Source organism: Ochotona princeps, chromosome 17, assembly GCF_030435755.1.
Source record: "Ochotona princeps isolate mOchPri1 chromosome 17, mOchPri1.hap1, whole genome shotgun sequence".
In the NCBI taxonomy this organism is placed as follows: domain Eukaryota; kingdom Metazoa; phylum Chordata; class Mammalia; order Lagomorpha; family Ochotonidae; genus Ochotona; species Ochotona princeps.
In genome coordinates this window covers 2,379,750-2,401,280 of record NC_080848.1, presented here as the reverse complement: position 1 = coordinate 2,401,280, position 21,531 = coordinate 2,379,750, and the positions used below count along the sequence as shown (strand labels likewise).

The 21,531-nt window shown below is 53.2% G+C and overlaps 1 protein-coding gene across 1 annotated transcript in view; it reads left to right on the top strand.

The window, feature by feature from the left end:
* Window positions 1-3,251: 3,251 nt before the first annotated feature.
* TNRC6C (trinucleotide repeat containing adaptor 6C) overlaps window positions 3,252-21,531 on the top strand; it is a 97,200-nt gene continuing 78,920 nt past the window's right edge. The window contains exon 1 of the mRNA XM_058676424.1: window positions 3,252-3,638. The gene's annotated coding sequence lies outside the window, so the exon portion shown is untranslated. The remainder of the gene's footprint in view (window positions 3,639-21,531) is intronic.

Sequence of the window (21,531 nt, the reverse complement as noted above, 5' to 3'; positions counted from 1 at the left end):
GCCCTGCTGTCTCTCACGGGGCCTGACAGATAGCTGTCACCCATGGGCTGTGATGACAGCTCCTCTGAGCTACAGCCCAGGACAGTCGATGGCGTTCTGATGGGACGAGGTCATCATTGCATTCTCCCCTTCATTTTTTCAACCTCCCTCTGAGTGCTGGCCACAGGCCTCCATGGGTACAGAGTGTGTGTAAAACCCTCAAAAATCCCACAGGGCCCCTCTGCTGGGCTCAGAGGAATGTGGTCATGTCTGGGAGGGCAAGGGCCAACAGGTGCGTGCCACAGAGAGCTGGGTGAGTTCAGGAAAGACCCCCGAAGGGTTGCAAGTCAATTGGTTCTATTCACTCCTGGTGGACAGGGGTGAGAAGACTGGAGACTGTCAGGAACGCAAAGGCCCCTGGGACGCTGCAGACTGCATCACTGCCGGACCCTCTCCATCATTCTGCGTTTTCCTGAACCCACTGGTCTACCTGTGCTAGGCTCCAGAATCAGCCCATCCTCCACAAGAAAAGAATCTTCAACCTGAGCCAGCGCCATGGCTCAACTAAGCCAATCCTCCACCTCCAAGCACCAACTTCCCCTATGGGCGCCAGTTCATGTCCCAGCAGCTCCACTTCCCATCCAGCTCCCTGCTTGTGGCCTGGGAAAGCAGCTGAGGACGGCCCAAAGCCTTGGGACCCTGCACCTGCGTGGGAGACTTAGGGGAAGCTCCTGGCTCCTGGCTTCAGAGCGGCTCAGCTCCGGCTTTGCAGCCACTTGGCAAGTAAACCAGCGGATGCAAGATCTTTCCATCTCTCCTTCTCTCTGTAAATCTGCCTTTCCAATATAAATAAATAAATAAATAAATACATAAGAATGAAATGTGGGAAAGTAAACAAGCTGGGATTGCAGTCATGGGAGAGTAGGGGTGGGAACCCAGGTGGAAGGAAGCCAGAAATGCCTGGAACAGAGGGCCATTCAAACACCTGGCATGTTTTCACTGAGTACCTGCTACATGCCACACGCTGGGCACACAGCCATGAGCCTGCTCCTATGCAACCCACTGTACAGGTCCCACAGTGGCCACAGGGAAGCCCCACCCAGGGACCCAGCAAGCTGGTGGGCGGAGCGCTCCATGCCCCACAACACAAGGTCAGAAAGGCAGGCAGTATCCAGACTGGAAGTGGCTCGAGGCTCCCTTGTGTGGTCTCTGATAAGAAACAAAAGAAAATAAAAATACATAAATAAATGAAAGTGACACAGGGCCCAGAAAGGATGTGAATTCCAGCAGGGTCTTTCTCATGTTTCGTGCCTACCTGAGCGCCACTTTGAGCCCCGGTGGCTCCACACATAAGGCGCCGAGTTGGCAGCAGACGTGTTTAAGGTCGGGCTGGGGCTGCATCAGGTGCGCCAAGGGGGTCAAGTGCAGAACACAGCAAGCTCTTGTCCGGGAGCTGGTGCTCCCGTCTGTTGTGACACCCCTACTCACCAGCATGGCAACCAACTGTGAAAACCAGAAACAACCAACAACATCGCGCTGCAGACAGCTGGATGCTCAGTTTGACTCTTGTTTTTCTTTTTCTTTTTCTTTTTTAAGACTTGTTTATGTGAAAGGTCGGGCACAGAAAGGGGGAGAGAGAATGAGCCATCCACTGGTTCACTCCCCAGATGGTTAAGCCAGGTGGAAGCCAGGAGCTAGGAGGTTCTTCGGGGTCTCCCACAGGGGTGCAAGGGTCATCTTCCACTGCTTGCCCAGGTGCATCAGCAGGGCGCTGGATCAGAAGTGGAGAAGGTGGGGCTCTAACCAGGATCCATATGGGATGTCAGTGCTGAAGGCAGTGGCTTAGCCAGCTGTGCCACAGCACCGGCCCCAAATGTACTAAGAACAGAGGGAAGACCCGGCTGGATTCAAGGTCATGTAAAAACAAACAGAACTCTAGTTTGAGTTGACCACACACTCAGCAAGGTTACCCTTGCGAGGTGGTTCGGTCGGAAATGTACCACCTGCAGGATAACAGCAGTTCAATTCTAGACACGCATCCGTGACGAGTGTGATGGCTGGCTCTGCGCACTAAGAAACAGAGGGGACAAACGGAGGGGCCAGTGTGGTGCCACAGGCAGCGGCTGCCAGGAGGAGCAGCAGAGCAGGAGGGACGAGACAGGGTGCCGTCTTACATTCAAGAGACACTAGGGCTCCCACGGGCACACATGGACTCCGCGCGAGTTTGGTAGGCGGAGCATCAGAGAGGGACAAGAATCTAAGGACTGCTCACGGTCATGGGCACCGCCCGCATCCCACCGGTTCCCGGCCCAGAGCTCTCAACTCCACCACAGAGCCGGCACTGGGACCCAGACAGGGGTGATTCCAGGGTTCGCAGCTACAAATTCAACAACACCAAAGAGCCATGGCTCGTTTTGCAAACAAAGCCATCAAAATAAGCGAGGGTCTGTCTGCTCTTGAGCTCGCAGGGTCCACCCCGTGCTTCTGAGGGATGCGGGTAGTGTGCGCCCTCGGGCCTGCTGAGCAGGGAGGAGACGCGCGCAGCTCCCGGGATCCCGGGAGCGGGACACGCGTGACTCCGTCACCGGCAGTCGCTTGTCCGCCCAGCCCAGGGGGCCCTTGTAGACTGAGGCTCCACCAAGGGCCGTGTAGACCGGGGAAGCCGTGTTTTCCTAACCACCCATAGCTCTAAGGGCGACTCTTGGAGCCGTACTTGCCCGATCCCCGCACCCCCTTCCCCAACCAGCAATGAGAAGAGCGGGGCGCCGGTAGGGAGAGCCCGGGTTCTGTGGAACGGGGATGAGGCAGGGAGCTGTGCTCCGGAGAGATGCCTCCTCGGCGTGGGTGGGGGACATATCGCAGTGAACCCCATAGGCTGCCGGTGAGCGGGATGCTCCGGGCTGGGGTCCGGGTGGGTACGCGTGTGCTCGGCCGCGCTGAGCAACACGGATTGCACACACACTATGCCCAGAGCCGGCAGCCCCCACCCAGGACAGCAACGCGCACCCTCTGGCGCTTCCCAAACCGACTGCAGACAGCCGCACGGGCGGGTATTAGAGGGGAGCGGGGGAGGCGTGGCCTGACCAGGGCGAGCCAATGAGAGCCTGAGGGGGCCCGCGGCGGGGGGCGGCGCTCTGCAGCCGAGCGCCCATTGGCCCGGCGCGGCGCGCGTCACGCGCCAGGGGCAGGCCGACTTCCTGTTGGCGGCCGCCGCGGGGCGGGGCCGGGGCCGCGAGCGCCGCGTCTGGCTGGCGCGGGGGGAGGGGGCTTCTTGTCAGTTAGAGCCACAAGATGGCCGCGGGGGCAGCTCCGCGCCTCAGCGCGCCGGGCCCGGGAGCCGCCGCCGGCCGCTCGGCCGCGCAGCCCTGAGCGCCGCCCGGGCCGCCGCGCCGCACCGTGCCAGGGCCGTCCGCGCGCCCGCCGGGCCCCCGCCGCCGCCGCGGGCCCCGCCGATTCGGGGCAGCCGGAGGGAGCCGAGCGGCCCCGCGAGCCGCCGGAGCCGGAGCCGGAGCAGCCGCGTCCCGCGGGCGCGAGCAGCAGCAGCAGCAGCAGCAGCAGCAGCAGCAGCAGGAGCAGGCGGAGGGCCGCGGCCGGGCCGCGCCGGGAGCTGAGCGGGCGCCCGCGAGGCCGCCGCCGCCGCCGCCGGGGACGGAGCCCAGGTGAGCGCGGCCCTTTGTTCGGCGGCGCCGAGGGGGCTGCGGGTGTGCGCCTCGGACACGCGTCGGGGCGCAGCCCCCCGCCGCCGAGGGGCGCGTTGGCGGGGCTCCGAGGCGTGGGGCGCGCGGGGTGGCCTGAGCCGGCCGGGCGAGCCCCCCGCGGCGCGCCCGGCCGCACCTCTGCCCGGTGGGGTGACGGACGGCGGGCCCCGCGGGCACCCGTTATGTGTCTGCGGGCTGGGACTTGGGGACCCGCTCTAATTGGGTTTGCCGCACACCCTGGGCCCTACGCCAGGTGAAGCCTCCATTTGGCGGGGTTCTGCTCGGTTATTTCTAAAGCGCCAACCGCAAGATTCGCGGACTCAAAATGGTGCTCGGTTGCGTGGACGTGCCGCTCGAGCCCCGCGTCTCGGCGCAGCGCGCGCCCCGCATCCGCCGCAGGGCCGGCCCCGGCTTTTGTGCGGTGCGGAGGACCGTGGGGGGTGCGCAGCTTGCAATGCGGGGTGCGCGGCAGGAGGGGGGGATGCTGACAGTCGCCCGCACCGCCGCCAGGCTCCCCCTCAGTGCTGCGGGAAGAGAATGAATGACAACACTTCGCCCTGGGCTGGCGGAGCTGGGCTGGCGGAGGGCACCTTGCAGGGCAGCGGGCAGGGCCCCTTGGCTGGGGAAAGCGAGGCTTTTAAATGGCTCCCTGTCTGAATGATGCTTGGAAGAAGGTGGTCTTGTTGGTGCTTAGAGAACGAGCCGGACGCTGAAAGGGGCTTACCACGTTTGTGTTATTGTGAGAATGAAGATTCCTAAAGTCGGGCTCTTTTTCTTTCACATAACTCAGAAACCGGCCATGCATATAATGCAGCGTATTTGTATACACACAAAGAGGCTGCATTTAATGTTAAAGATCTGACGTTTAGAATCCCAGTGTCTGCTCCCCGTGTCTGACAGCTGTGCTATCAAGCTGTAGAGTTCCAGGGCGCTGTGACGCAACGCTGCTGGGGGGCTTCCTCAACCAAGTCGTTTTGTGTTGTGGTATTTGCATATTCGGGTGGAAGCTGGGGACACTTGGAAGTGTCGACTTAGCTTTTCCTTTTTACAATGTTTATTTTCTCAAGTGCCATACAGAGTAACACTTTAACAAAGATTATTTTGTAGCAGGTTTATACTTAGTCGGCTCAGGAATTCTGAAGTAAACAGTGTGGGTTATAAGCGGAAAATGGGATGAACTGTTTCATTTTCTGCTTAGTGACTTACAGAAAGGTTCAGTTGAGTGGAGAGTACGTGAAACAGAGCTACACTGTTGCCCGCCACCAGCACCTTTTTGTTAAACAGCCTCTTTACGGAGATAAGCGCGTTTGCCAAGTGCTGTCATCTGGCCCACTTCCACCGGGCAGGCTGGCACAGGGCGGGGAGGATGGCAGCCCTGCTCCTCGCGAGAGAACTTTGCACAGGAAAGCGAGGAAAGGTGCAGTAGCGCAGCGCTTTCTGAGGAGAGGTTTGCTGGCCCTGCCCTGCCGACCCTGAGCTGGGACAGGGGTCCCCTTGCTAGGCCCTCCCAAGGGACAAGGGGAAGGGTCATTTATGTTATCATCCGTTATTGGATTTGAGTGTCTGGTGACACAGGAGCCCCCTACTAGCCCAACAGCTGGAGGTTGAAGAGTTGTTGGAAAGGCATGGTGGGTCCTGTGTGTCCTTGCGCACAGGGAGCAGTGCACTGGCTTGCAAGCTTGGGTTTTAGACAGCTCTTGGGGGTTATTGCCCAGAGGTTCTACCTGGAAAAATTTAAGGAGGAAAAGGAATTACTTGTGAATTCTGACTGTTCCACTCATCAAAAACAGTGTGTGAGGCACATAAAGTCTGAGGGTAGAGCAAATAAAAATGACCTGCCAGGCAGCTGAAGCCCGTGGGAAACACCTGCAGCGCAGCAAGGAGACAGGCAGATCTGTGGGCATCCTGGGCAGACTGCGGGAGCAGCAGGCCGAGCGTGGAGGGGACGGGACAGATCTGTGGGCATCCCAGGCTGCAGAGGGTGGGCTGCGGGAACTGCAGGCTGAGCGTGGAGGGGACGGGACAGATCTGTGGGCATCCTGGGTGGGCTGCGAGAGCAGCAGGCCGAGCGTGGAGGGGACGGGGCAGATCTGTGGGCATCCTGGGCAGACTGTAGGAGCAGCAGGCTGAGCGTGGAGAGGACGGGGCAGATCTGTGGGCATCCCACATGGCAGAGGGCGGGCTGTGGGAGCAGCAGGCCGAGCGTGGCCGGGCTAAGGAAGCAGAGAAAAGCCAGCTAACTCTGTTTTCTTTGCCATGTTTGCAGGTGGTGTTGGCTCTATGTGAGTCGGGGTCCTAGGGGTCCCCTCCAGCTGGATGGTGGGCACTTGCCCTCTTGGAGCAGAGCAGGACAGGGTTTTGCAAGGAGCATGGTGCAGGGCTCTGGATTCCAGGGCAAGTGGCAGGATTCCAGCTGCCCAAGGCCACTGATGGCTGGGTTTTATTTATTTAAAGTGTCATTTTCTGAGAAGGGAGAACAGGATGTCAAATGAGAACTGGCCAGTGTTTTTTTTTCCTGGTAAATTTTGTAACTGTGTGTTCAGCTCGTTTGTGACTATCTACCTGTGGAATTGTGAGGCTGTGTTCTATATGAGATAACAGACGAGCGTTCTTTAAGCAGGTCTTAGTGCAGTAAAGCGAACCCCTTTTAGAACTTTTAACTGCTACACCATTTTTCAGGAATATAGTTGTCAGAAGTAACTGTGTGGCTTCAGTATAGTGCTGTGTGTGTGCATGCGCGTGCACTGGCGTACCCTGTTAACTGAGAAATATGTAAGTCTCCTCCAGAGAACACGTTCGTGCGTGTAGATCCTGCATTTGAATCGCGAGCTTGTTTGTACGTAGAGCGTGGGGTTTTTTTTCTTTAATTCTGCAGCTGCAGTTTCGCAGGGTTTACATGTTAAAATCCCAATAAAAACCTGTACTCCTTTGTGTATTTAGGGGTCTTCCTGGAAATGACTCCTTGACCTTGGATGTTCTCCAAATGAAGAAGCTGGTGCAGGGATGCCAAGCCGTTTGTAGGGCCGCATCGGCCTCTGAGTCAGGGCAGAGCCAGTAGGGCTGGGCCGTCTGGGCAGCCAGCCCCAGGACGTCACTGCTGCGGCCTGGAGGATTGTTCCCGCTCCGCGGAGCCCATCCCGCGCAGCCACCAGTGGCCAGGGCTTTGGACGAGAGTGTGGGGCCGGGATTTCCCAAAATGTGGTCATAATTAAGGATGGGCAAGATGGTAGCCGCCTAACTGTGTGCCTCTTGTAGGCCAGGAAATCAGGAGACCTGACGTCGTGTCCACCTCCCGCCCCTCCTTATTGGGCTCTTTGCGGCCACACTTGTTTCCCCTGGGAAGCAGTCTGCGTGCCCCGGCCCCTCGTGGCCATGGGCCAGGGAGTTCACGTCACTGCAGCAGAAGCCCGGCATGACAGACTGAACACTTGTTTCACAAGAATGTGAGAGTGAAACCTGGTGTGCAAGGATGCTGGCCCACCGTGGTGGCGAGCAGCAGCACTTTCGGTGGCCAGTGGCACTGTGTGGCTGGCCAGGCACTCCCTGGGGACCTTCCGCAGAACAGGCTCCTGGGGTGTCTGTTCTCTTGACGTGAACGCCCAGTGGATTGCTTTAGGGGGCCTGTCCTGTAGTTCCCCCTGGCTAGGCTGCCCTGTGACATGACCCACTCTGCCAAGTGCACGGGCAGCGGGGCCTGCTGGGAGGGTGTGCTTGCTGCGTGTGTCTGCGTAGCTTACTTAGAGTAACACATCTCAGAACTAAAACCACAAACTGTATTTGAGCTTGGCAAAGGTATTATTTACTTTTTATTCCCAAAGATAATTTCTTTTTAATTACTCTTTGATAAGCAGGGAAGACCTGCTTATCAGGTAAGTTAAAATAGCAGCTGGGAATTAAACAAAGATCTGAAATTGGGAAAGGGCCTCAGGCACAGCGCGTTGCCTTTCACTGTGTCCCTGCTGTGAGAGGCTGTGGAAACGTGCTGGTCCCTCGTGAAGAATGCTGCTGAGGGGCGCAGGTGTGGAGGACGGAGGGTTAGCAGGCTCGGCTCTTTGGGAGGCTGTGGGCCAGAGCGCTAAAAGGCAGAAAGGAAAGACATCTTCACCTATGGACTCACTCCCCTGGGCCAGCCCAAAGCCAGGAACCAGAAGCTTCTTCTGGCTCTTCTGTGTGGGCTCAGGGGCCCAAGCATTTGCTACTGCTGCTGCTGTCCCAGGCACATGAGCAGGGGCTGGGAAGGAAGGAGGGCTGCCGGGTTTCGATTGATGCCAGTGCCGCAAGTGCTTGCTTCATTTGCTCCAGGACTGGTAATTGGGGGGGAGGGGGCTGGTATTTTTATTTATTTATTATTTATTTGTTTATTATAAAGGTTTATTGATTCTTATTTTTCCTGTAAGTTCAGATTTACAGAAAGAAGGAGAGACAGGAAGATTTTCTATTTGTTGGTTCACTTCCCAAGTGGTTGCAAAAAACTGGCTGGATATGAGCCTATCCGGAGCCAGGAGCCTCTTCCAGGTCTCCCACGCGGGTGCAGGGTCCCAAGGCCGTGGGCCTCTTCCAGGTCTCTCACGTGGGTGCAGGGCCCCAATGCCATGGGCCTCTTCCAGGTCTCCCACATGGGTGCAGGGCCCCAATGCCGTAGGCGTCTTCCAGGTCTCCCACGCGGGTGCAGGGTCCCAAGGCCGTGGGCCTCTTCCAGGTCTCTCACGTGGGTGCAGGGCCCCAATGCCATGGGCCTCTTCCAGGTCTCCCACATGGGTGCAGGGCCCCAATGCCGTAGGCCTCTTCCAGGTCTGCCACGTGGTGCAGGGTCCCAAGGCCATGAGCCATCTTCTGTTGCTGTCTCAGGCCACAGGCAGGGAGCTGGATGGGAGTGGAGCAGCTAGGGCACGAACCAGCACCCATATGGATCCCAGCACATGCAAGGCGAGGACTTTAGCCACTAGACTAATAACACCGGGCCCTAGGATTGATATTTTAAAAAAACAAGGGTTTTTGGTAAGGAGTCACAATGAGGTAAGGTGATGGCCACTTGGGAGCACTGCGGGCAGTTGTGAGGTGGGACTGGGGTGGGAGTACTTAGAAAACACACTCCCAGGGAGCCAGATCTCCGTTACAAACCTGCTTGGAATGTGTGCTGCTGGGTCGAGGAGCTGTGCGCCTGCTGCTGTTGGTGATGCTCATGTAAGCGGAGGCCTCGGTTCTTCCCATTTGACAGATGAGCCTGAAGGAGGCATAGACACGAGTGATTTCCAGACAGGAAAGCCAGGCAGGAGCTGGAACAGTGTGCTGTCACCTGTGGGAGTAGCCTGGTGACCGGAGTGCTGTTAGTGAACCCTCCCTCTGCCCTCTGTCTGCTGACCTGGCTACTAAGTGCTTGGGGCTCCTTGAAAGGTAGGTGCTATTGTGGGGTTCGTTTAGACTACTGCAGGGTGAGAACTGTCCATGGCCCCAGCCTTGGGAAGCGTGCTGGGCCCTCTGCTGCCTGGGCTCTCAGGCAGGCCCGTGTGTGCTGCCTTCTAAAGCCTTTCTGTAGGCCTCCATCCCTCTCTGATGAAGCTGTGGTTGTGAGGAGCAAATCCCTACAAAGCTAAGGTGAGGTGTGACTATGTAGCTGTGTAGCCTGCCTGCACACCCCCTTTTTAAAAAGATTTGGTTTTTTTTTATTTGAAAGTTGGAGAGAGAGAGATAGAGGGAGATCTTCCACCTGCTGGTTTACTCTCCAAATGGCTGGAACAGCCAGAGCTGAGCCAATCTAAAACCAGGAGCCAGGAATTTCTTCTGGGTCACCCATGTGGATGCAAGTCGCAAGGACTTGGGCCATTCTCTGCAGCTTACCCCAGTCCACAAGCAGGGAGCTGGGTCCGAAGTGAAGCAGTTGGGACACAGACCAGCAGCTGTGTGGGATGCTGGTGCTGCAAAGGCTTAGCGTGCTACAACACGGTGCTGGATCCTCCCTCTCCCCTTCTGAGGTCTCATATAAGAATGCTGGGTGCTCAGAGAAGTCTAGCACAAGAAACATGTTTCTCTTTATTTGCGCGGTATCTCCCAAATGTACGTGACCAGCAGGCATTCTTATTCCCTGTTAGTTGAGTAGAACAGGATTAGGGGGAGGGTCCACGAGCTGTCAAGACTTCATGTGCGGGGCCCGGCGGCGTGGCCTAGCGGCTAAAGTCCTCGCCTTGAAAGCCCCGGGATCCCATATGGGCGCCGGTTCTAATCCCAGCAGCTCCACTTCCCATCCAGCTCCCTGCTTGTGGCCTGGGAAAGCAGTTGAGGACGGCCCAATGCATTGGGACACTGCACCTGAGTGGGAGACCCGGAAGAGGTTCCTGGTTCCCGGCTTCGGATCGGCGTGCATCGGCCCGTTGCGGCTCACTTGGGGAGTGAATCATCGCACGGAAGATCTTCCTCTCTGTCTCTCCTCCTCTGTGTATATCTGGCTGTAATAAAATGAATGAATCTTTAAAAAAAAAAAAAAGACTTCATGTGCGATGGCTCCTGCAAGCTGAGAGCATCCGCTTGGGTGGGAGGAACCTCCATACTCTAAGGAGATGGTTGGGCAAGCCATGTTGGGGGAACATTCCGGAAAGTGCCTAATCCTGTGGCTGGACTCAAAGTGTTTATCAAGTAAATGAACCGAGGCCTCACTGTGGGTAGAGGCCTAGTTTTTTGTGTTGACAGTAAGGCTTCAGATAGGCTATCTTAGGCAGATCCTCAGTTTTTTTGGCTCTTAGGAGCTGTTGATGATTGTGGATAGAAATTAGTGATTGTTGAGAGCTGTAACGGGAACGTGGCCGTCTACGTAATACCTAAGCTGACACAAGCTTGAACAAGCACAGTGGCAGAGTGGGAGAACTGGACAGATGTTAGGAAGATCAAGAGAGCAAATACTGAATGGTCAGTGTGGGCTGGTGGAAGGCCTGGCCGGAAGAGATTAGGCAGAGGGAATGTCATGTTCCTCCCAGAATGTGCCTTAAATGCGTTTGTGGGGTGCATTCTGCCGGCATTGCACAATTGGAGCGCCAGTCTAAGGATCAGCTGTTCTGCTGCTAGCTCACCTTCCTGCTGACGCGCCCAGGAAGGCCACAGGAGATGCCCAAGCACTTGGCTCCCTGCTGCTCATGGGAGACCTGGGTGGAGCTCTGGGCTCCTGGCTTTAACTGTGTGGGAAGTAGACCCGTAGATGGAAATCTGGTTTCTCCTCACTCTCCCTTTCAAATAAATAAATGTTTTTGAAGTTGCATAAAAACTAAAGTCAGAATCTCCGATAATGGCCCTGCATGATGGCCAGCTAGCTGAATTCTCCCCTTCCATGCTTTGGGATCCTGTATGGGCACCTGTCTGTCCTGGCTGCTGTACTCCCCATGCAGCTCCCTGCTTGTGGCCTGGGAAGCAGTAGAGGGTGACCTACGTCCTTTGACCCTGCACCCGCGTGGGATACCTGGAAGAGGCTCCTGGCTCTGGATCAGCTCAGCTCCGGCCGTTGCGGCCACTTGGGGAGTGAACCAGCAGGTGGAAGGCTTTTCTCTCACTCTCCTTCTCTCTGTAAATCTGATCTGCCTTTCCAATAAAAATAAATAGTTCTTTTAAAAAATCATCCAATTAAATACATACAGCTTGTCATGGAAAGGTGGCATGGTGAGGCAGGTGTTCTGGGACAGCAGTGTGACAGCCTGAAGCTAGGTGTGTAATGAACCGTGTAATAATAGAGTCTGACTGCTAATTACAGTGAATACTCTCAATGAAATCATTGTCTTAATACAACCAGCTACCCATTCAGAATAGACTTTGTAGGACACCCTGAATCTGTTGTAAAGTTTGTGGGTGTGGGATATTGACTAAATAGTAAAGCTGCATTAGTTGTGTTGATATTACCAGAACTTTTTCAAGGCTAAATGAACTTAATAGCTATCTTAAACTTAACAGTAGATTCTTTTTTAGAGGAAAGGATTAAAGCAGCGGTTTTTCTTCTCCCCTACCATGGAATGAGTATTTTCCAGTCTCCACCTGCTGCCTTGTGTGCTGGGGCTCCACTGGTTGAGCATTGCTGTGTATTTAATCTCACCTGTTCATCCTGGCCCTTGACAAATGAGTTCTTTGCAGAAAACCTGCGTTATAGTGGCAAGATTGGGGTGCGGTGGGTTAGCCCTCTGCTTGGGATGTCTGCCTTGGACATCAGAGGACTGGCTACAGTCCCACGCTCTCTGCTTCTGATCCAGTTTCCTGCTCGTGTGCCTGGGGACAGTCCCACACTCTCTGCTTCTGATCCAGTTTCCTGCTCGTGTGCCTGGGGACAGTCTCACACTCTCTGCTTCTGATCCAGTTTCCTGCTCGTGTGCCTGGGAAGGAAGAAGATGCTGGTTCAGTTCCTGAGCGCTTGACACCATGCGGCAGACCCCGGTGGGGCTGCTGTCTTCACCCTGGTTTGCCCTTGGCTGTTGCAGACCTCAGGGAAGTGAACCAGCGATGTGTCTCCCTCTGCCCCTGCCCATGTCCGTCACTCTGCCTTCCAGATACATCTATTTTGAAAAACTATGATTGCTTATTAGATTTGAATTACTTGTTAGTAGGGGTATAGATATTAACATGTTTATCTTTGTAATCCCTGATAGGTTTAGTATCTTACAGGTATTAAGGTAAATGTTCTGTTCTGCTTTGACTCGCGTGTTTCAGAGAGGTTGCTTCCCCAAATGGCCCTGGGAGGCAGAGCGGGGATGAGCGCTGCAGTGACCGCCCAGCATGCAGGCCGCACCTGCAAATGCACTGGGAGGGAGTCCCTGCTTGCGTGGCTGTGGGCTGCTTGCCCTGAGTGTCTCTGTGGGAGTGTCCAGCTGTGTCCTGGGGGAACCTGGGTTACCATGTGAATCATGAAAAATGAATGGCTGGTATTTCTTATGATTGCTTTTAAGTTTGATAGGTAAATTATAAAATAATTCCTGGTGCCTGGCACAGTAGCCTAGCGGATAAAGTCCTTGTCTTGCACACGCCAGGATCCCATGTGGGCTCTATTTCTAATCCCAGCGGCCCCGCATCCCATCCAGCTCCCTGCTTGTGGCCTGGGAAAGCAGCAGAGGACGGCCCAGGGACTTGGACCCTGCACCCATGGTGGAATACCCAAAGGAAGCTCCTGGCTCTCAGCATTGAACCCGTCCAGCTTGAGCCATTGGGGCTGTTTGGGGAGCAAAGTAGCAGATGAAAGATTCTCTCTCTTGCTAACTCTGCCTTTCAAATAAAATAAAATAAATCTTGAGAAAGAGACAGGCAGCGAAAGATCTTCTGTCTGCTGGTTCAGTCCCCAAATACTGGCTTGAGAAAAGCTGAAGCTCAGCCAGGCCAAAGCCAGGACAGGCCCTCAGTGCAGGCCCTGCGGGTGGACGGCAGGAGCCGCTGCGCGCACCGCGGGGCGACTTGGGCGCCAGCACTCCATGCCGTGCTGAGCCACTGCACGAGCATCCAGCCTCGCTTGTATTTGAGAAACCTACCAACAGTGTGGCTTCTTTCCTTTTTAACTTTTTTCAGGAGTTCAACTTAGAATTGTGCTTGTAAGACCGTCCGATTTCATAGATTGCTTTTTTTTCCTGCTAAAATAGGGTTTTTTGAGCATTATTTGAAATTGTTACCAAAAACTAAGCCCATTTAAAGGGATTGTAGTTTTAATCCAAATTTAAAAAAAGTGGGAAGTTATTCTTACAAAAGTCTGTGTCACGCGACTAGATTGCTTTATTAATGGGGCGAGCTGGAAGTGGCTTTTGAGGCATAATAGCAGTGTGTGAGTAGGTGACAGCTCCTACCTGTTCAGCTACTTCTTCATTCTCAGACCTCAGTTGGAAAGCAGTTTCCCTCACTTGACCCGTTTTCTTCTGTACTATATCATTCCCGAAGTGGGTGGAAACAGAATGAGCCCTTGAACACTTGATTTGCAAAAAGCATGTGTGGGAACCTCGGAAAGTTCATGGGAAATTGAGTTATTAAAAGATGTTTGTTTTGATGGAGAAAACATTTTTAAGTACCCTTGTATATATTTTGTTTCATTATCTAGTTAGAGAAGTAATAAATTTGATTCTTTACCTGATTTTTTTAAATGTAAGATCGATTCATTTACTTACAAGAGAAAGCAAGATCTTCTTTCTACTGGTTCGCTCCCCAAATGCACACACAGCAGGGTTGGGCCATTCTGAAGCCAGGAGCTCTGTCGAAGTCCCCCGAGTGATAAACCCCTGGTTCTCTGGCCGTCATCACTGTCCCGTAGGCCTGTTCGCTGGAAACATGCAGTAGCTGGGGCCTGAACCAGACCTGTGACAAGGTGCACAGGCTCTCTTAGGTTCCCGTGTCCTCAAGGTACGGAATGTGTGGAAGCAATAAGGGTTTCCCACCCTGCCCCCCTTCTCTGCTTCAGGGTTAAGTATATGGAAAGAATAGGTTAGATAGCTGAGACTGGTGGAGAGGCATATGGGTATAGGAAAGGCAGAACAGGTGGGGAGACTAGAATTCTTGTTTAAATAACGTGAGCAGTTTAATGAATAATGTTATAGATAATAGTGTTAGTGTTGTGCCATAGTGGGTTAAGTTGCTACCAGCAAGGCCAGCATCCCGTATCGATGTCTGTCTGTGTCCCGACCGTTCCATTTCCAATCCAGCTCTCTCTGATGTGTCGAGGGAAGCAGCAGGGTGATGCAAGCGCTCAGGAGGTCCAGGTGTGGCTGCTCTGCTGGCCTGCTGGGGATGGACGACTGCCCTGTCTCTCAGATAAACCTCACCCCCAAAACACTGTGATAATTTCAGTAACATACATTGCCTAACAGCAGGCCTGTCTCCTTTCTGTCACTTCTGTACCCTGTCCTTCAGTGGTCTCATTCAGCGTTATGACTTCAGATGCCGTCAGAGGGCCAGGCGTCTTGACGTGGGGTTCAGCTGCTACTTCGGGGGCCAGCGCCCCATATCCAATTGCTGTTCCTGACCTAGCTTTCTGCTAAGGTGCACCCTGGAGACAGAAGGTGAAGGTCAAGTATTGAGGTCCCTGCTCCCCATATTGGGACACCCACATGGAGTCCTGGCTCCTGGCTGCAGCCTGACCCAGATCCAACTGTTTGGGAACTCAGTTTTTTCTCTTTCCTCTCCTCCTTTCCTCCCACCTTAAGGTCACATACAGTGTTGTTTCAAACAAATAAAAGTGATTCAAGATGTTGTATACATACACCGAAGACTTCTACGTTTGCTGCGGTCCGTCTGGACCCAGCTACCTGCTGCAGGCCATCGAGGGGCTATTTGCACTCGTGGGCAGACACGCCCTGGGCTGGGCAGTAGCGTGGCCGTCTGTCATGAGTGATTTTGATCAGGGCCAGCATCTCCCTAGGTGCACATCCCCGAAATTAGTGAAGGATTTGCAAGTGACCTTAGAGCAGAGCAGAGCTCCCGAGGGAAACTGGACAATAATCTGAGCTGAATTAGGAAGCAGAGCTTATCCGCATTCATGCACTGTAGCTGAGTGGGACTAGAGGAGGAGACGTAGCACTGTCCTCCAGTCACTCAGCTGAGCGACCACCTTACGAGTCCAGAACTGAAGGACTAAGCCTGTGGGGGCCAAGGAAAGGCGCAGACAGAAGATGAGTGAGACAGAAGGAAGTCACAGCTGACCAAAACCGGGACTGGAAGAGCTGACCACTGAGCTGAAGTCGGTGCCGTCAACATCATGCCAACAAACTTTAGATGGAATTACACTTCTTAAAAATAGACAGATTACCAAAACTGACCCCAGAAGAATAGAAAATTTGCATAGACATATTGTACTATTAGTTTATTATTTTTATTTGAAAGGCAAATTTGCAGAGACAGAGAGTAAGAGAACTGTCCGCTGGTTCACTCCCCAAATGACCAGGAGCCAGTATTTCTTGTGGGCCTCCCATGTGTATTTGGGGTCCCAAGGACTTGAGCCATCTTCCACTGCTTTCCCAGTTCATATGTAAGGAGTTGGATTGGAAGTGGAGCAGCTGGGACACTGTCACTGCAGGCAGGGGATTAACCTGTTGAGCCACTGCTCAGGCCGAAAGGGAAGATTAGTCCTCATTGGTGAATCCTGTCAGACCAAGCCTTCACACAATAATATAACCGGCTGATTGTGTGAGGCCTGTGTTATCATCATGCTCAGATGTCCCAAGACCGTAACCTGTAGTCCAGTATCCCTTTGGAATATAGACACGCATGTCTTCTGTGGTAGGGGATTTGTAGCAGAGCAGGCGGAATTCATCCTAGAACTGCAAGATTAGACGAACATTCTAGAATCAGTCAGTGTGGCACAGAGATTAAGCTGCTGTTTCCCACATCCGAGTTCTGGTTTGAGTCCAAACTGTTCTGACCCAGCACTGGCCGAGGTGCCTGGGCAGGCGGTGGGTGGTGACCCACGTGAACAGAGCCCTGCTGTCCACAGGACGGACCCACGCAGGCCATCTGACTCTTGAATCTAGCCTGGCCCAGACCCAGCTGCTTCGATAATTTGGAAAGTGAACCAGCGTCTGGAAGATTCTGTCTCTTTTTTTGTCTTTCAGATAAATAAATCTTTTTTTAAAATAAAATCAGTTAAGTTTAATATACTACAGTAATACAATGAAGAACAAAGCCACATTGTTGAGGACAGCACTGTGGCTTAGCACGCTAAGCCTCTGCCTGCAATGCCAGTGTCCCAGATGGGGGCTGCACCACTTCCCATCCAGCTCCCTGCTTGTAGCCTGAGCAGGCAGTGGAGGATGGCCCAGAGCCTTGGCATCCTGCACCCACATGTGTGTCCCAGAAGAGGCTCCTGGCTTTAAATTGGCCCAGCTCTGGCTGTTCCGGTCATCTGGGGAGTGAACCAACGGATGGAAGATCTTTCTTGCTGTCTCTCTTTCTCTCTATAAATCTATTTCAAGTAAAAATAAATGCATCTTTAAAAATATATGCTCATCTTAGTAAATGCAAGAGAAGCAAACTCAGCACATTAAAGTTCTGTTCAGTGTTGCACTGCAGATGCTGGTCAGTGCGGTCAGGAGAGAAAGCCCTTCAGGGTTCTGGGTTGGGAAGGATGAGTGACACGATCCACTAGAGGAAAACCGCAAGAAATCTTCACCAAAAAAGTTACCAGAACTGGTGGGCAAGTTCAGTATCGTCACAAGATACAAGACCAGTGTTCAGATTCTGTCTGTGGGTGATGCTGGGATGCAGGGTCAGCCACTGCTCAGGAGACCCACACCGCCGTCAGCACCTGTGTGGGTCCCAGCTCCGGCGCTTCAGCCAGCTTCCTGCTAAGGCCCCAGGGGGTGGTGGGCGTGGCCCCAGTGCGTGGCCTGCCACTCCCACGGGACGCCTGGCTATTGCAGGCATTTGAGAGAGTGAGCCAGCAGGTGGAAGATTTTCCCTTCTCTCTTCCTCTCTGTAATTCTGCCTTTCAAAAAAAAATAAATATTGGAAAACAAAAAAAGAGGGTAGTTGGAAGGATGCCGAGGCCAGATGGCCTCAGAGGCTGCTGGGGGTCGTAGGTGTGCTGCTCTGCGCGTGCTCAGAGGGACAGTGGACGCTTTGTGTAGTAACGCTTCAGAACACATTACAATGTAGATACTTACTGAACATTTCCATGTTTATTTATAGTTTTAAAACAGATTTACTTGTTTTTATTGGAAAGACAGATTTACAGAGAGAAGGAGAGACAGAGAGTGAGAGAAGTCTTGCATCTGCTGGTTCACTCCCCAAATGTCTGCCATGGCCGGAGCTGAGCTGACCTGAAACCAGGAGCCAGGAGTCTCTTCCAGGTCACCCACATGAGTGCAGGATCCCAAGACCTTGGGCCATGCTCTGCTGCTTTCCCAGTCCACAAGCAGGGAGCTGGGTAGGAAGCGGAGCAGCTGGCTCATGAACCAGTGCTCAGAGGGAGTGCTGATACCACAAGGCGAGGGATTAACCTGTTGAACCACACCAGCCCCTTATTTTGGGTTTATGTGGCCACGTCTCTAGTGATGTGTGGAGTCAAAATGGCTGGCCTAGCAACAGGAGTGTTAACTGCCCAGCACTCACTTTCATCCTGCTTCTCTGCTGTATTCTCAAGAAGCAGTCTCCAAATGCCAAGGTGAAATGGCCTGTGCCAGTAGGGAATGCAACACCCGACCAGCACACCTCCCACTGGTTTAGGTGAGGGACGAGAGTGTGATGGGCAGAGCCGGGGAGAGCTGCTATACTCATTGGTTCCAATGGAGGTCGGGGCTCAGAATAGAACCAACCCAGGGGTTAAAACCACCAGCTGATCGGAGTGATGGACGGTGGCGGGCACTGTGCTTACTAGTAGTACATGTAGGAGCCTGGACTGGGAATGCCTCAAAGTTTCTTAGGGGATTCCCCTGAACAAAATGGAGGAATCAAAGCATTAACCAAGAAAAGATGGAAAATGGAGTGGATCAATCAACCACCTCAGCTTTATGCTTCCAGCGGAAAACTGGACAAGGGGAAACCCTAAGATGGACTATGTCAATCAGTGGACTCTGCACCAGCCTCATCGTACCTGGACTGTTGCTGATGATATGTTGGAGCATCTAATTGATCGAGGTGACGCTCTGCTGGCTCTGCCTTCAAACCTGAGAGGGCCTCCCTAAGAGGCCGTTGAACTTGACTGGACAGTGGGATGCTGGACTCTGTATGGTGTGAGCTTTTAATTAGGGAATCTCAACGGAACTTGAGCTGTGGTTATGCATCAAGGTGAAGGAATTCACCATGGGGGAAGGGTTTGGGGTGAAGGGGGTGGAATCCCAGTACCTATGAAATTGTGTCATGTAATACAGTGTAATTAATGAATAAATGAATATTAAAAAAAAAAAGAATCAGTCTCCAGGGATTTTAACTATTTACAATTCACAGTTCTATGGAATCCACAGAAGAGAAACCGGAGCCCAGAGAAATGATTTACCTGAGGCCAGAGCACCCCGGTCAAGCTTGGGTTCAAAACCCGCATAAATGAGCAAGTGTGTAAAACAGATTAGTCAGACCTGTCAGAGAAAGGCAAGCTAAAGAAACCAGGATTAAAAAACCAGCGAGTTGCCTAAACTGAAATCCGCTAAGGAGGCCAAGAAAATAAATCTCCCTCTGAAGGAAGTGCGGACACTTGAGGGGGTGACAGTGACATTTAGCAGAGGACTTGAATATGCACAGCCCCGGGAAAGGTGTCCTCGCGTCTGTGTGAAGGGACATCTGTTTAGATGCTTGGTGAGTGTGTGACCCTGGGGTAGCTGTGCAGCGTCAGGGTGGTGAGTGTGTGACCCTGGGGTAGCTGTGCAGCATCAGGGTGGTGAGTGTGTGACCCTGGGGTAGCTGTGCAGCATCAGGGTGGTGAGTGTGTGACCCTGGGGTAGCTGTGCAGCATCAGGGTGGTGAGCAGCTCCCTGGGGTGGATTCTGAGCATGCCCAGTGGGAGGCTGGGCAGTGCAGCCAAAGGGGAAAAGAAGAAACACTTAAAAGCAGGTAATGGGAATTCTTCCCTTGCTGTCTTCCTGTAGGACAGACCTAGCAGGAAGGTGACCATCCCTTAAATACTAGTCATCAGGGCAGGAATTTGGCGCAGTAGTTAAGGCACTGGTTGGGGTCCCTGCAGCCATAGCACAGTGCCTGGGTGCAGGTCCCCGCTCCACTCCGGAGTGCCCTGGCATGCAGCAGGCAGTGGCTGCAGTGACTCAGAGCTCAGTGGGTACTAGATCTCTCTCTGCCTCACCATCTTTCAGATAACATTTTGAAAAGTACTTTTACCCAGCATTTGCAACTAACAGTGTGTGTAGGCTGATTGAGGCAATAGACTTTACTGGACTGTGTACTGGCATGCAAACACAAGAATCATGTCTGGGATCACCTTAGATAAAGTTTCTGTTTTTGTTTTGTTTTCAGTCTTTTGTTCATGTCTCTGGGGAAATGGGGAGAGGGACGATCCCAGCAGCCTAACCACATCACTGCCCTAGGATGGGGTCAGACACCCGATATCCCAAGGTCCCTAATGTGGAGCATATTCTGAGGGTACTGTAAAGTGGTTTTCCCAGTTCTGAAATGCTGTTGACTTTGTTGCTCCAAGGATGAGGAAATCCTACTAAGGTCCACTGGCTGACGGTCACCCTTAGAGTCAAGTCGCCCAGATACTTGCTGTCAAAGCTTGGCTGGACAAGCTGTCCAGTTTGTTCTGCACTCCATGGTACTAGGTGTCCTCTGCAGGCCTCAGTGAACTGGGTGTCATGTCCGCCAAGCTCATCTGGCAATGCAGTCCACTGCACAGGCTTAAAAAACCAAGGCAACCCAGTCCTGACTTACGCACTCCACCTCAGACCACAGATCCTGTGACTGCCCTCGTAGATGGAGTTTTGAGGCCAGTGGCCCAGACCCGGTCTGCTGGCATGCCCACCTCTGTACTTCACATGCCTTAAAAAAATAGCAATTGTGTTGGCACACTGGTGTAGTTAACACAGATTTGGCATTAACCAGACCCAGAATGCCTACCAGCTATTAGTTGCTTTTCTCCCAGCAGTTTAACACTGGTCTAGGTACAGTCAACCTACACAGTTGCCTACAGCTGGGGTACAGATGAACTTTCTTTGGGGATCCCCCCAACTGAATTGCTGGACTCAGAATTTCAACCTTGAAGGGAATTGCAGGTTCCATGGTCAGACTGTGGAATACATATGTCAGAGCTCGCCTTCTCAGTGGCTTAGACGGAGCAGTGGACAGCATATCCGGACGCACGTGGAGGATATGGCAGTCCACTGGAGCCTGCAGAGGACACCTGGTAATGACAGAGGAAGGAGGACAGAACAAATCAACTACCCCAGCCAAGAATTGGCAGTGAATACCTGGGCAAACAGAGACCCTAAGGTGTGCTATTTCATCCATTGGAACCTGGAAAGCTTTCTTCGTGATGATGGGAGTGACAAGATTGGCATCAATTCAGAATTGCTGAACTACTATCAAAACCACTTGAGTAAGACCCTCAGAGCATGCCCCACATCGGGGACCCTGGGATGGTTGGGAGGCTGCCTGTGGCTTCTGCCTTTGTCTCTCCCCTCCTCCCAGATACAGGAAGGAAGAAAAAGAATGTGAAAACAATGCTTTCATCCACTTTCCTCTAGCCCTTGACCCTTCACACACTAATCAAATATGTAAAAATATCAGAAATGAAATGTATACAATTAAAAATACAATAGAAAAATTTAAAAAAGTTAAGTACTTTTAACTTTTCTATGAAAGATAGAGAGAGAGAGAGGGGTAGAGAAAGATCTTCTGTCTGCTAGTTCACTTCCCAAATGCCTTTAGTGGCCAGGGCTGTGCCAAGCTGAAGCCTGGAGCCCAGAAATGCATCTGGGTCTCCTATGGTAGGACAGGGACCCGGGGCCAGTGGCTCAACTGGCTAATCCTCCACCTCCAAGCGCAGCATCCCATAGGGGTTCCGGTTTGTGCCCTAGCTTCTCCACTTACCATCCAGTTCCCTGCTGTGCCCTGGGACATGCAGAGGAAGATGGCCCAAGTTCTCGGGACCCTACACACATGTGACACCAGGAGAAGCTCCTGGTTTTTGGTTTAGGATTGGATCAAATTGGCCCAGCTCCAGCAGCTGCAGCCATTTGGGGGGTAAAATCAGTGGCTAGAGGGTTTTTCTTCATCTCTCCTCTCTGTAAATCTGCCTTTCCAATAAAAATGAATTAACTGGAAAAAAAGGGCGCTGCCCCAAGTGCTTGAACTGTCCACTACTGCTTCCCTGGTGTGCATAGTGAGAGGCAGAGGTGGCCTGAGGCCGAGCTCTGTCGGAAGGCCCGCCGCCCCGACAGGATGTTACCCTCCGTGCAGCAGTGCTAGGGGCTTTTAC